A 14931-nucleotide genomic window follows, 5' to 3' on the forward strand; every position below is an offset into this window, starting at 1 on the left:
CTGAGTATATGTCTACAGACGCAGCCATGAAATCAGTGATCCAGTCTGACCTTCTTAATCCTATTCCACACCTTCCAAATTAAACAGAAGCAGATGCCAATTTGAGTCCCCATTTTCAAAATTATAGTTATAACATACAAATCACAAAAACCTGCAAAAAACAATAAAATACTGGAAAGAAGAGCTAACATAAAAGTAAAGAGAAATTAAACCTTCAGGTAGTTTTTTTCATAAACAGTGTTAAATGCTGACTTGATATCGATCCAGAATGTGTCTATTTTATGAGCTTGAGGCAGAACATAATCCCAGAAAGAATCACAAGAAGTTGCGTGTGTGGTCATTGCCATGTTACTCCAGCACAATATAATATTAAAATTAATTTCTGACCTGTTTTTTTTGTGCATGCTCCTTTAGATTGATTGGGGGTACGTACCTGGCACTGACCCAGAGGAATTACAGATCTCTACCTAATTTTCCAACTCTCCAGATGCATATTACTTTGCAGATCCACTGGCAATAACAACCAGAACATTTATTTTAATCTTTTGCTATGCCAAATGTTAAGGCCATATATTGATTAAAGCACTAGCATTAAGTTACTCCCTTTTCTTTTTCCCTCAATTAGAAAAAATAAGTTTCTTAGTGAAGAAAGCAAGGCAAATTGAAGTTGAGTAAAACTTGGGATTGAACCAATACAGTCCAACCATTAACATTCATTTGAGCTTAGGTTCCTGCCCTGGATTTTCCCTCATTACTACATTTAAATTATTGGAACCATATGTAGTAAGTTTATAACTGAAATTTGAGCCTATGATTTTATAACTGAATGTGATTCTCAAGTTATTATTGTGTGAGGCGAGGATAATTGATAAAAGAGCTTTACATCTAGTTTCTTCACTTTTCAAATAGAATATCGTAGAAGTTTGACATCAGAGTCACTCAGTAGAGCCTGAACCATTTAATAAAGTTCAATATCTCAGAGATGAGAAGAAATTTCTTTAGCCAGAGGGTCGTGGATTTATGGAATGCTTTGCCACATACAGCTGTGGAGGCCCAATCATTGGGGGTGTTTAAGGAAAAGATTGATAGGTATCTAATTAGTCAGGGTATCAAAGGATATGGGGAAAAGGCAGGGAAATGGGGCTAGATGGGAGAATAGTTTAGCTCATGGTGAAGTGGCGGAGCAGACTCAATGGGCCAAATGGCCTCCTTCTGCTCCTTCGTCTTGTGATCTTGTGATCTCAGTTGAACATAGTTAAAAGATTAACAAACTGTAAAGCAGAAGCATTCAGATGGCTGTTAATATTCTGAGTGGCAATGAAATCTAATTCTGCTCTCGTCTTCCCTAGGACATTCATTGTTAGCCTAAATATTACTATTTAGGTCTCCGAAAATATAGAGGATTGGAAAGAAAACCTCACCTAAAGGTGTGCTAAAGTGGGCAAGTTGTATGCACTTGGAACAACATTCTGTCTCACACAGGACAGGCACTGCACAATTTTTTTAGATCTTTGCTATAGAAGCCTTTTTAGACTTAGTTACAAAGTGCTCAGATGAAATATATTTTTCTAATCTACTTATAATATTCTGACCCAATATTTTCCTAATAGCATTGGTCTGTTTGCATAGTTGTCTGCTATGATTGATAGCTTTATCTTTTGACCATTAAGGCACAACACATCTGACCAAAGATTTTCAGTGTCATAAACCATAGAATCATAAAATAGGTACAGTATGGAAAGAAGCCAGTCAACATATCATTTCCACACCTGCTTCCTGCCAGAGCAATTTACTAGTTCCAAGCTTCAGGGCTTACAAAATTTTCTTGCCAAATATCTTCAAATTCAGCATGCTATTTGTAAATCCCACTTTGTTGTAATGTCCTTCATTTATTTATTTGTCCGTAATCAACTGGTAGCTTTATCACTGATATTGATACACTGATCATTAACATTCATTTTAATTTTATAATCGTTGCTAGTGGCATATATGCTTTTTAGGCTTTGCTCTTCACAGTTGTCATTAGCTTCAATATAATGCAAGTATTTTCATTGTGCTTTCTGTTTCCAGTTTTGCTCTTCCACTGAGAACCTACTTGCCTGATATAACTCTGGCTTACTACCCCAGATCTAGCTTCATGCAGTAAGGCTACATGTTTTTTATATAGTTGAAGTATTTTGTTTCTCTAAACTAGAATACTTGTGATCGGTAATCTCCATGAGATTTGTTGCAGCCTCTTCTGTCAGTCTCACCTTTTGCACTACACTCGCATGTCTTGGGCCTGCATTTGGAGTTCTTGCTTTGCTGTTGCTGTTTGCCCTTATAATGCATTAACACTAACATTACACACCAACCTGAATTCTTTGGTGGTTTCAGAAGAGTCACCTCCATCAAGGTGCTGATTTACATGCATGTTCAAATGTTATATTTTGCATAATTTACATTGAATTTGCTTCTCTGTTAAACCCCACATGAATTTGTTGAGACAGAATTTTTGACACTGCTATATAAACATCTCACCTGACCTTCAGTTCCTGCTCTTGATATTGTAATTTTCTACAATCTCTGAAAGTGCTAAATTGAAGTGATTCTCTCCTCTCTCTGTTACTCCATCAAATGAAACATCTTTTGTCTTTTGTGGTGCCCGGTGAGCTGCCAGGGTATTGGAGCTTATCTTTGTTGCTAAGACTGCTTTTGTACAGGTTTGATTGGAACAGATGCACTGGGGCCTTACCCTTGATTTTAACTACAAATTTAACTATAACCTTAACATCTCCATGCATTCTTCATCAGAAATGTAAGGCTCACATAGTTTATAGTAAACACCAAGGCTCATAAAAAATCCAGAATGAAACTGACCTGTCACCTTGAAAATTCACACTTTAACAGCTATGAGCCTTAAATTAATGGTTATCATCCACTACCCTTTATTTCTTCTGTGCTTGAGTCTGGACTTGAATCCCATTGCTTCATGTCTGCAGACTGAAATTACCCTACAATCATAAGTATGCAGTTGCTTGATCCATTTGATAACTGTGTTGCTTTGGGCAACTTCAGTTTTCTTTCTGTTCTATCTTTATCCCAGAGTAATGTACACACCCGTGTGGGTTTCCTAGCCACAGTTGTGGTAGTGTGCAGCATAAAACATAGGGAACAGAGAGATCTCTAAAGGTTGATCCTGGTTTATTCGAGGCTACACAAATGCACACAGCAATATGCACATGATCAAAAATGTCATGTAATGATATCACATATATTTAATATGGTACAGAAAAAAATTCATTATGCTGGTTGGAAACTAATCATTTCAGCTTAAATGTTTCACGGCAGAATCTCCTCAGGGCACTGTCCTAATCCCAGCCATCTTCAGCTGCTTTATCAATTATCTTACTTCCATTTTAAGGTCAAAATTGGGAATGCTTGTTGAATTCATATTGTGCTTGTGCTCTGTTCCATTCATAATGAAACATTCAACACCCACATACAGTAAGACTTGGGCTGCGTTCAAACCTGATGATAAATTAAATCTGCACCATCTCTAAAAACAGAACCTAACCACATCACCTTTATCTTTATTGAATACCCTATTATCTGCACACTTGAGGTCAACATTGACTAGAATCCTAACTGGTCCAGCCACATAAATACTGTGGTTAAAGCAGGAGGTCAGAGGCTGGATATTTAGCAACAGATGATTCTCCTTTCCTGAAATCTTTTCCACCATCTCCATGTCAAGAGTGTGAAAGAAGATTCTCCACTTACCTGAAATTGAGGGCTTTGGCAATCTGACAAAGAAGAGGAGAAAAGGCTTGGGGCAGAACAACCATGATCATGTTGGATAGCAGGCAGCCTTGAGGGGCCGAGTGGCCTCCTCTTGCTCCTATTATCTTACGTTTCTATGTAATAATTATGTACTGATTGCTTTGGAACATTAATGAGAAATTGTTGAGTGCAATCCCAAATTTTCACAGTATGGCGATATCCTAATGTTTTCTTGAACAAAAATTTGATGTGATCATTGCTGACAAGGGCAGCACTTAATAGTTGTCTTTGAGGGGGTGGTGGGGTCAGCAGGCTTCTAGAAATATTCCAGTCCTTTGAGGTGAGGCCCTGGTGCAGCTAGTAGAGCTGATGCCTCACTGCTCCAGTGACCTGGGTTCAATCTTGATCTCCGGTGCTGTCTATGTGTCGTTTGCATGTTTTCCCTGTGACTTCATGGGTTTGCATCAGGTAGTCCAGTTTCCTCCCTCATTCCAAAAACATGCTGGTTGTTAGGTTATTTGGCCATTAGTGCAGTGAATTGTAGAATCTGAGGGAGCTGATAGGAGTGTGGGAAGAATAGGTTACAGGGAAAATAAGTGGAGGAATGAGGTTGCTCTGTATGCTGGCAGACTCATTGGGTTAAAATGCAGTAAGGAAATATTGAAATCTGGGTATAGCTATGACCATAGTGCTGTTAGGCTGAAATTTCACCATTTTGACCTAGCAACAGGGAGTGGACAATGATATATATTCAAGTCAGGAAATTCTGTGGTTTGGATGGGAAATTGGAATTCATGGAGTTCACAAGTACCTGCTGCCTTTAACCTTATAACTGGTAAAGGTGCAGGAGATGCTGTCAAAGGAGCACAAATGTGTTGCTACGGTGCATTTTGTAGATTGTGCAGACTAGCTGTGGTGTGCCAGAGATGGTGGGAATGAATGATCATGGTGATTGATGTAGATTTTTTTGCCCTGGATGGAACTGAGCTTCTTGAGTGTTATTGGAGGTACACTCATCTGGGTAAGTTGAGCTCAAGAAGAGCATGGTGACCTGCCTCAATGACTACCATCCAGTAGCACTTACATCCACTGTAATGAAGTGCTTCAAGAGGTTAGTTATGGTGTGGGTCAACTCAAGCCCCAGAAATGACCTGCATCCCCTTCAATTTTCCTATCACCACAACAGGTCAGCAGCAGATGCTATTTCACTGGCTCTCCACTCTGTTCTGGACCAGCTGGACAGCAATAATGCATTCTTCAGGCTGCTGTTCATCAACTACAGCTCAGCATTCAAAACAATCATCCCCTCCAAATTTATCACCAAGTTCCAAGACTTGGGTCTTTGTACCTCCCTTTGCAATGGGATATTTGACTTTCCCATCAGCAGATCTTAATCAGTATGGACTGGTAACAACATCTCCTCCTCACTGCCTCAAGAAAGCAGCACCAATCATCAAGGAACCCTGCCATCCACGTTATGCCCTCCTCACACTGCATCCAACAGGAGGTACAGAAGCCCCACACCACCAGGTTTAGGAACAGCTACTTTCCTACAATGATCAGGTTCTTGAACTGGCCTGCACAACCCTAATCCTACCTCAGCAACAGAACACTACAGACTACCTCTTGCACTACTATGGACTTGTCTCTGATTGTATTTTTTGCACTAATGTATTGTTTTGTCCAGTCTTTTTTTTCTTTTCACTGTCTTGTATAATATATGTACAATTTATGTTCTGTGTGTTGTCTGAACCTGTGTGCCTGTGATGCTGCTGCAAGTTTTTCATTGTACCTATACCTCACCATACTTGTGCACATATCAATAAACTCGACTTAACTTGACTATCTCTTGTATTCTGCTCTGCAGTGAAGATAAGTATGCAGTGTGCCTTCTTAATCACTTTATCTACTCTCCCACTACTTTTGGGGATCTGTTGACATGCTTTCCAAGGTCCTTCTTTTTCTCAACAAGGATAAGTGAATACATTTATACTTAATGCTTAAGGGAACTTAATTATTTTTCATGAATTCCCCATTTAAGCAAAGTTATCGTTATGATGGCACAATTTTCACATGTGACCTACTTATATGGAGTTGTAGTTCAGTACAGTTGCAAACAGTAAATTTGAATATATTTTTTAAATTATTATTAAAATTGAGGTCATAGAGTTCAATATTGATGCTTATCCAACAAAACAGGAATAAGCTAGGAAAGCATAAATTTATCAACGTTATCCTTGGGAGAAGAAATATGTATTGGACAATGGAAGAGTGGAAATTATTGTTGGTTTATCATGTGAACATTTAAAGATCTTGTACTGAGCTCCCTTGCTCTTGGCTGAATGGGGTTCTTCAATCACTGTTTAATGGCTGTTAAAATAACAAAGCAAAGGTTCATATAATATCATTACCAAGTTCATTCTTTGCCCTTTTACAGAAAGGTGTTTCAAACTACTTTACTAACAAGAGGAATATCATTGGCAACAAAGTAGGAGAAAATATGGGAATACAGAAAAATATCTATGGGAAAGCTAAAGTTATGATTGAAGAGATTTTTGGAAAATGATGGGAGGGTGATAAAATGAGGAGATCCAGGTAAAGAACTTTCAAGTTAATGTTATGTTGTCTATTAGGACAGTCACTATGAGCAGAATTAGAGGGACTAGAAATGTGTCAGAGGTGTAGAGAGTGTATGCAGAAATGTGTTATTGTTGAGGTGTAGTAAAGAAGGATCAAAGGGTGGGTACAGAGCAACAAAATTAATAATTTGCTAAGGGATGCAGAGCCTATGGGACTAGAATCACCAAGAAAGATGAGAGTGTAGGACTATATACTGGTGATATTATGAGCTGTCGTTGTTGGAGGGTGGTGACTAATTGAGGGCTGAAAATGTCAAATCACCAAACGATAAGTATGCACTTTCAGATTTGACAGCTATGAAGGAAGACGTGAGTGATGCTGCAAGAGATTGACGAAAGCAGTTTCAATAGAGTGTTTGGATGAAGCTCAATCTGGGCAGTGGGACAAAGCTCAGCAAAGTTACATGACAATCAGAAAGATATATAAATATTGAAAGTACTGCACAGAAGGAGGCAGCTTACTCAGGAAGGCATTATCTATCATCAAAGATTCCCACCATCCGGGCCATGCCATCTTCTTGCAGCTACCATTGGGTAACATGTACAGAAGGCTGAAGTCCCACACCACTAGGTTCAAGAACAGCTACTTCCCTTCAACCATTCAGTTCTTGAACCAACCTGCACAATTCTAATTACTACCTTAGTATAGCAACACTATGATCACTTTGACCATTTTGCACTACAATGGACTTTGTTTTCGTTTGTTCTAATTGCATTATTCTTGTATAATTTTGTATAATTTATGTTTAATTTATGTTTTTCTTGTGAATATTGTGTATCTGATTCTACACGTCTATGATGCTGCTGCAAGTAAGTTTTTCATTGCACCTGTGCATACATGTACTTTTGCATATAACAATAAACTCGGCTTTGACTTTTGATGCCTGCCCTGATGCTACCTCCTAATTATCTGCTCCAGGCTACCTCTTACATGACACCTGATTAGAAATTTGACAGGGGTCTGGTAGGAGCCAATGTGGATGACATTTGAATAATTGATTTAAGACAGGAAAGGTTGGATCATCCAGGTCTTATTGTTGAATAGTGTCAGTATTTGGACCAACCAATCAAACAGAAAATATTTCCAGATGAGTGGTGACATATAAATGATAACAACATAGCCTCTTGCTCAACTTTTCCTCCATAGCTGCCAAATCCAAAAATGCATATTTACCACCTGCTGAATAAATGGATAAACCTCCGAGAAAAGTGAACTACACTTCCCAAACACTGCTGTTGGCTGTTACAAGCTTTTCCTGACTATTGAAAAATAAGCAAGAGGAACAATAAGAGAAAATTTGCAAATGTTCAACTGAGTGAACAAATAATCACATTAGAAATATTAAATAAATATTGAAAATATTAGTTGATAATTTACAACAAATATATATCTCTCTAAAACAAACATTCAAAAGGAAAAATACTCCAACAAGAGGTTATTTTAAATCAAAGGAAAGGGTGTTTAATGTTTCCAAAAAGAGCCATAAGTCCCATGACTGGGTAAAGTGTCAGAATTCATCAAAGGGGGTACCAATAAATTGATAAGGAAAACAAAAGTAGAATATAAGATGAATCCAGTGAGAAAATAGTATATAAATGCTCTGTAAAGGTGTTTGAAAAGGAAAAGGTAATGGGAAGGGTAGGAAATGACAAAGGAATTAAACAAAATTTTTTGTGTCTATCTTCACAAAAAGAGATACATACTACCTCCCAGAACTATTGGAGAACAAATCCAGAGAGGATCAAGACTAAAAGAAATTAACATGCCTGAAAAAACTAGTATTGTAGAAATTAATGGGACTGAATGTTTATAAATATCCAGGACATGATGGCCTGCACTCCAATGTTCTGAAAGAGTTGAATGTGGTACCAGTGAATGCACTAGTTGTTATCTTCCAAAATTTGACAGATTCTAGAATGGTTCCCATAGATTGGAATGTATTAAATGTAACCCTACTATTCAAGAAAGGAGAGGGAGAGAAAGTGGGGAGCCACACATCAGTTGGTCAGGTATCACTAATAGGAAAATGCAAAGGAATTAATAACAGGATACTTAGAAACTAATAATTAAATTTAGCAAAGTCAACATGGATTTATTGAAAGGAAATCATATTTGGCAAATCTGTTTTTCGAGCTTCTCGCTCACAGAATAGATAAAGATGGACCGGTGGATGTATATATTCATATTTTTAGAAAGCCTTTGATAAGGCACCATACAAGACATTATTACACAAAACTAGAGTATATGTGATTGACAATAATATATTCATAAATTGAATGGGTGGAAAGTAGAGAGTAGAATGTGTTATTTTCTGGGTAGAGGGGCTATAATGAGTGAGGGGCTTGGGCCCCAGTTAGTCATAACATATATCAATGATTTGCATCGTCACAAAATACAATATAGCCAAGGTTACTGATGATTTAAGCTGAGTGAAATTGTGCATTATGAGAATGTTGCAGAGAGGTTTCAAGGCTAAGTGAATGGCGAGGACATGTCAGGTGGAGTATAATGTGGAAAAATGTAATGCCACCCACTTTGGTAGAGAGAATAGAAAGGTTTTAAAAGTATTTTTTTAAATGGTAGGAGATTTGAAAGTGTTGTTGTTAAGAGGGACCAAGATGTCCTTGTACAGAAATCACTGAAAGTTAATATGAAGGAACAGCTAACAGTTTGAAAAGGAAGTATTTTGTAGATCTTTACTGCAAGAGGATTTGAGAACAGGACATCTTACTATACTTACATAGGCCCTGAATGAGAATGTATCTGGAATATTGGTTTTGCTACCTAGGAAAGGGTATACTTTCTATAGAGGGAATACAATGAAGTTCACCAATTTGTGGTACCATACTCTGTGTTGGATTCCAAGTAATATTATTCAGGTATCATACTTGGCATGTGCCATGAATACAAATTATTTACTGGCTACTGATTGGTTCATATTTCATGCTTAATTATGAGGAATCAGGACTGAGTAACTATGAAAAAAAATCTACCCACACCCTACCAGAAATTGAACTGCTAAAAATATCCATCCTTGCTTCTGAAATAAACAGTCCAAAACAAGACCCTTGTATATTTGTTAGGCAAATGGTTTGCAAACATAACTGTGCCATAGGTGAAATTCTGCCTAACATCTTAATTCGTTCTTAAGTAAATTCAAATAATGACTATATGCTTTCACCATAAACTTGCTGTCTATAGAGCTTGGTTGACATAACTCAAAGTTCAGAATAAAATTGATCAGATCTTATAGCAGCATATTAAATTTTTGTTTTAGGATATTTACCTTTTATAGTAGAGAGGGAACTGGACTTTACTACAGAAAATATACTACTTGTTAACAGTATTTCCACATGCACTCAAAATTTAAATGGAATATTTCATGCAGTGGTGCTCTTTTTATTTCTCAGGGTTGCACCCTTACATTAATACTAGCTGTTAAGGTTCCTATATAATTCCTGGTCACTGACAAGAGGAATGACACTGTGTGGGCAGAGCTGAACAAAAACTATTTCTGTATGCAAGTGAAACACAGTTAATGGCACAAAATCATGGGTTTGTTTGAAATAATTTTTTTTACCTGTTTGATGTTATCTGAGGATTTGAAATAAACAAGAATAAACCTGAAATTCTGTCACTGCTGAGGGGAATTTGGTTCAATTCCATGTACTTTGATGCAGTAGAGAGTGACATATTTTGAAGGGAGCAATCTTCATAAGTATAATGGGAGTCCAATTATCTGCCATAATGAAGGCACCCTTCTAGAGGGAAGTGGAAAATCAGGAAATAATTGCAAGTCCCCATGTAACAGTCTTCAAATTCTGAGAAAAAATAAGAATTAAAAAGAAGAAAAAAATAGGTCAGAACAGAAAATCATGGAAATACTCAACAGGTTAGGCAGTGTCTATGGAGAGAGAAACAGAGTTAATGTTTCTAGTAAATGACCTTCCTTTGGAGTCCTTTGTTAATGAATTGGTCAAATTCAATGATGGGAGTTGATTTTTAAGTAATTTAAAACAATGTTCATGCTAAAATATGCATTCAAAGTATTTCTGACTAACATTCATTATTGTTTACATTTACAAGAGATTACACATTGCATTAATTGTCAGTTCTCAGTTCTACTGAAAAGCCAGTAATTGGGTTTTTCTCAGTACCACTGATGCTCTTACATAGAGAGAAATAGTAGTAGTAGCCCAATCAGTCATTTGAATCTGCTCTGCCATTCAATATGGTCATGGCTGATCTTCTATCTCAAAATCAATATTTTGATTCCCTCCCCATACACCCCAATGCCTTTGTGTCCAGAAATCTGTCTGTCCGCTTAAATATGTTCAGCAACTTGGCCTCCACAGTGTTCGTGATAGAGAATTCCACAGGTTCACCGTCTGTGATGAAATTTCTCCTGATCTCGGTCTTACCTCATATCGTAAGATTTTGATCCATGTTTCAAGAGACCACAGTCAGGAGAAAAGTCCACCCTGCCTGAATTTAGTATTTTCAATGAGACCTCCTCTCATTCTTCTAAAATTCAGTGAATACATGCTGAGTAGATCTAATCCATCCTCATACCACAGTCTCAAAACCCCAGGACTCAGTCCAGTGAAGCTTTATCGCACTTCTTCTATAGTAAGTCTAACTTTTCTTGGGTAAAATATAAAGTTTCTAAGTTTGCCCTCAACATGTAAGTGGGTGAAATTGTCAGTTGTGAGGAGAATGCAAAGAGGCTTCAAGTCTATTTAAATACATAGAGTTGACGGCAAACTGAGAAATTTTACATATGGTTCTCTCCCCCAAATCATTGGAGATATTGTGAATAGCTGGGGCCAAAGCACCTGCCATCCCATTTATTCCTCTTGTACTGATGTTGCTCCTGCAGTGTTCATAGGGATTTGGAGAAACTATCAACGTATTGACAAATTGCTGCAGTAATTGTTGAAATGGCAAATGCACCTACCAGCAAACTCTTCTGTTCTGGATAATATGGAGTTGTTTGCATGATGCTGTGAATGCATTTGTGCAATGAGCAGTATCTATACTGTTGCACTCCTGGCCTAAATATTTTAGACCCTTGGAGAAAGTCTAAAATGCATGCAATTTGTTGCAGTGCATCCACTTTCTGTGGTAGTCTTGAAGCTATGGTGCTGAAATGCCTGGTCCCACCTAGGTTCTAACCAATTGCTATTTCAAAACAGATTTAAAATGGCAGAACGTATGATGTCCTGTTGGTTGCAAAGAGAACATCATCATCAGTCCCAGACTTAGGACAACGGCTGGAATATTTTGGATGCTGGCCTGCTCAGTTGTTGGTTGTACTTGACAATAGCCTCAATAGGAGTACCTCCTCTACCATGTTCCTAATCAAAGCTTCCTCTCCTTGATGTTCAGTGTGGAAGACTAATGGTTTGTCATTTGTGGAAGGTGTGTGGTAGTGGCTGGGATAATACTAGGTGATCAGCAGAACCTTGTTTAATCTGAAGTCATGCAACTTTACAGAGGGTTGAGTCAGTCAAATATTCCTAGCTTGGCTCCTGTCAAGTCCTGATAACCAAATGATTACTTGATGAGTCTATAAGTATGATTATGAAGGTGCTGTAGGTTAGAATTCCCAACCTAGGAACTAGAAATAAAATGCTTTTCATGTACTCGTGTCCCAGTGTGTTGTACAACAAATTAAGTCTCTTGTTAATGCAGTCATTGTTGTTATATAGGGAGAATGACAATCAATGTTCACACAGCAAACACCCACAAAAAAGCAATCTGATGATGGGCAGATAGTCTCTCCTTGTTGTATTGATTGCCATGCTGATTTTGAACATTTCCCTATTCTTTTTCACAAAAGTACTACGGGATCTTTTACATCCACTGAGAGGACATGTGGAGACCCAACATAACACCTCATCTGAAAGATGGCATCTCTGACAGTGCAGCAAGCCCCCTGCACTAGACCACAGTGTTAGTCTAGATTTCTGTGCATACGTCTCTGGATTGAGACTTGAACCTATAACCTTCTGCCACAGAAGTTGTGTGCAACCAACTGAGTTGCAGTGATGAATCAGTTCCTTAATATTGCTGTGGAGAAAACTGCAGGGTCAGAAGAGCTGATTACCTCAGTCATGTCCTGATATGAATGGTGACTGACAAGTGTTCATTATTTTCTTAGTACCACAATTTATTACAATTGAAATGTTGGCCTCTTTAGCAAAAAAATAAGAAGCAAACTCATAGCATGTGGTGGCTGGCATCTCCTGGTGAAAGTCAAAAGTGAACTAGTTGTGTTTTACAATCTGGCAGCTATCATGTTAATTGTTTGGTGTTAACTCACAGATTTATTCATCTAACAACCTGTCATAGTGGGATTTGAATTCCCCACCCTTTATGTGGTTGGTTATTTTAATTGCTCCATGGACCGATAAGATGAAGTTAATTGTTCTTGGATTGTGAATCAGCCAAAGAAGGAGAATACAATGGGATAATATATAAGATTTGTCTCATGAAAAAACTAGCACTTAATAGGAGCCAAGTACTTAAGAAAAATTGCTATGTTATTAACTGAAGACAAAAAAATATTGGTTTTCCTGAAATTTGCTGAACTTATGAGATGATTTCATTTCTCCTAATGAAGAAACATTGCTTCACAGGATTTGACCAAGTGATGCTGCTTCTCCTGTATGGTTTTGCAATATGCGTATGAGTTAGTGGTTAGAGTGATGTTCAAATAAATTGATTAAAAATCAGCCTGAATCAGTCAGATAAAAATATTTTGTAATTTAATTATTATCAATGTAAATTTACTATCTGCTGGTGTGGCAGATGGGTTAGCCGTAAGCTAAAGTATATTTGCATTTATACAATGTTAGAATAGTGAAAGCTTAAAGATAATACCCACGTCTCATCCTGCATGGACAGGAAAGGGAAACTGACAAACCAGAATCTGATAGTCAAATTTTCTTCTTAGTGAAAGAAAGACAACATTTGGCAAAATAATTCTTTCAAATTACACCTCCAGGTGAAGCTGGTGACTTGTGAAAATCAGGAACAACATAAAAGGTAACAAGTCCATGTAAAGTATTATTTGGCACTGGAAGCCATTTAATTGCCTTGCTCCCCAAGTTTCTTGTACCATGTATTCTAGTACAGGTAAAGTATTCCACTGGGGTTATTACCATACTGAGGAGCTCCATAATTTTTTTTTTTAACTTACCTACTAATTATAAAACTGAAGGAGATTTTTCAGACTATTGAATCCATGCCTGCAGCAAGCAAAGCAATCCCATCCATTGTCCTCTCCTGTAGACCTGCCACTTTATTGTCTCTTTTCATTCTATTGCCTCTTAATTACACTAATGGAAAGTTACAGTACCCAATTAACCTACCAATGATGTTCTTCTGGTGGAGCACAACTTATGGTCATTGTCAGATACTTAAAGTGTCAAATCCAATAATTTGAAAAATTATGCATGGATATGGAAAAGGTAAATAACAGAGATTCTTCCATAGGGATTGGGTTTCACTTAACAGTGCAAGGTTTACCTGTTTTCTGCATTTGGCCAATTTCAGTCTGAAATGCCAAATAACACACTAAAGTATGGAATTTTTGGAAATCCGAGCAAATAGGAATTCTTTAGTACACAAAATGAGAAATTATTAGAAGCTGGAGAATTTGTAAAAAGGTGAGTTGAAAGAGAGTCGGGGCTGATTAAACATGCAAAAAGATATTTACAGAACGCAACCAATATCGTGCATCAATGAAGAGTAATTAAGGATATTATGGTTTTTGCTGTAAGGGAGCAAGGAAAGATCCAATAGTGTGATATTCAGTTTGCTGAATTAAAATTGTTATAAGCTTATGGTTTCTTTCTTTTAACTATGTTTTTTTTGCTACTTTGCACCACGATTTTCTAATATATATATATATATTATGTCTTGTTTCCCATCCTAAAGTGCGCTAATGAAAGAAAAGGTGTGTCACCATTTGAAGGAGTTGTCCCACCATCAACATCATCAGCAGCTCTGTAAGCATCAGTGACATTCTCATCTTCATCAACAAACATCAACATTATCATCGGAATCGAAAACTTCATAAAGAAACAATATCATTCATAGCATAATCCTTGCTGTTATCATCATGGTGCAATATAACTATAATATATAACTTAATCAACATTGAGATCGGAAAGTCTCTTGGCATGAGTTATATTCAAGGCTTTCTATGAGTTTTTTTTATAGGCAATTGTGTTTAAGTTCTCCTTCATTACATACAGGAGTATGAATCAAGTTAATAGTATGACTCAGCAACATTAGTAAATGTTAGAGGACGGCCAGATCTGAGTGTGCAGGGTCTACTGGGTCATAAAATGAGGAAAGTAAATGTGCAGATGCAGCAAACAATTAGGAAGGCAAATAGAATGTGGGCCTTTATTACAATGAGATTGATGTACAGAAGAAAGGAAGATGTTTTATTTATTTGTTTTTTTGGGATGTGTATATTGCTGGCAAGGCCACCCCTAATCAATCTTTTTGAACTGC

General features: G+C 37.3%; 1 long non-coding RNA gene across 1 annotated transcript in view; it reads left to right on the forward strand.

Moving 5' to 3' along the window:
• The window catches only part of LOC127572962 (uncharacterized), a 77810-nt gene that overhangs the window by 56255 nt on the left and 6624 nt on the right, over positions 1 to 14931 (forward strand). The window contains exon 2 of the long non-coding RNA XR_007956717.1: positions 14347 to 14417. This is a non-coding gene — a long non-coding RNA (uncharacterized LOC127572962). The remainder of the gene's footprint in view (positions 1 to 14346; positions 14418 to 14931) is intronic.

Source organism: Pristis pectinata, chromosome 7, assembly GCF_009764475.1.
Source record: "Pristis pectinata isolate sPriPec2 chromosome 7, sPriPec2.1.pri, whole genome shotgun sequence".
NCBI classification, from domain to species: Eukaryota; Metazoa; Chordata; class Chondrichthyes; order Rhinopristiformes; family Pristidae; genus Pristis; species Pristis pectinata.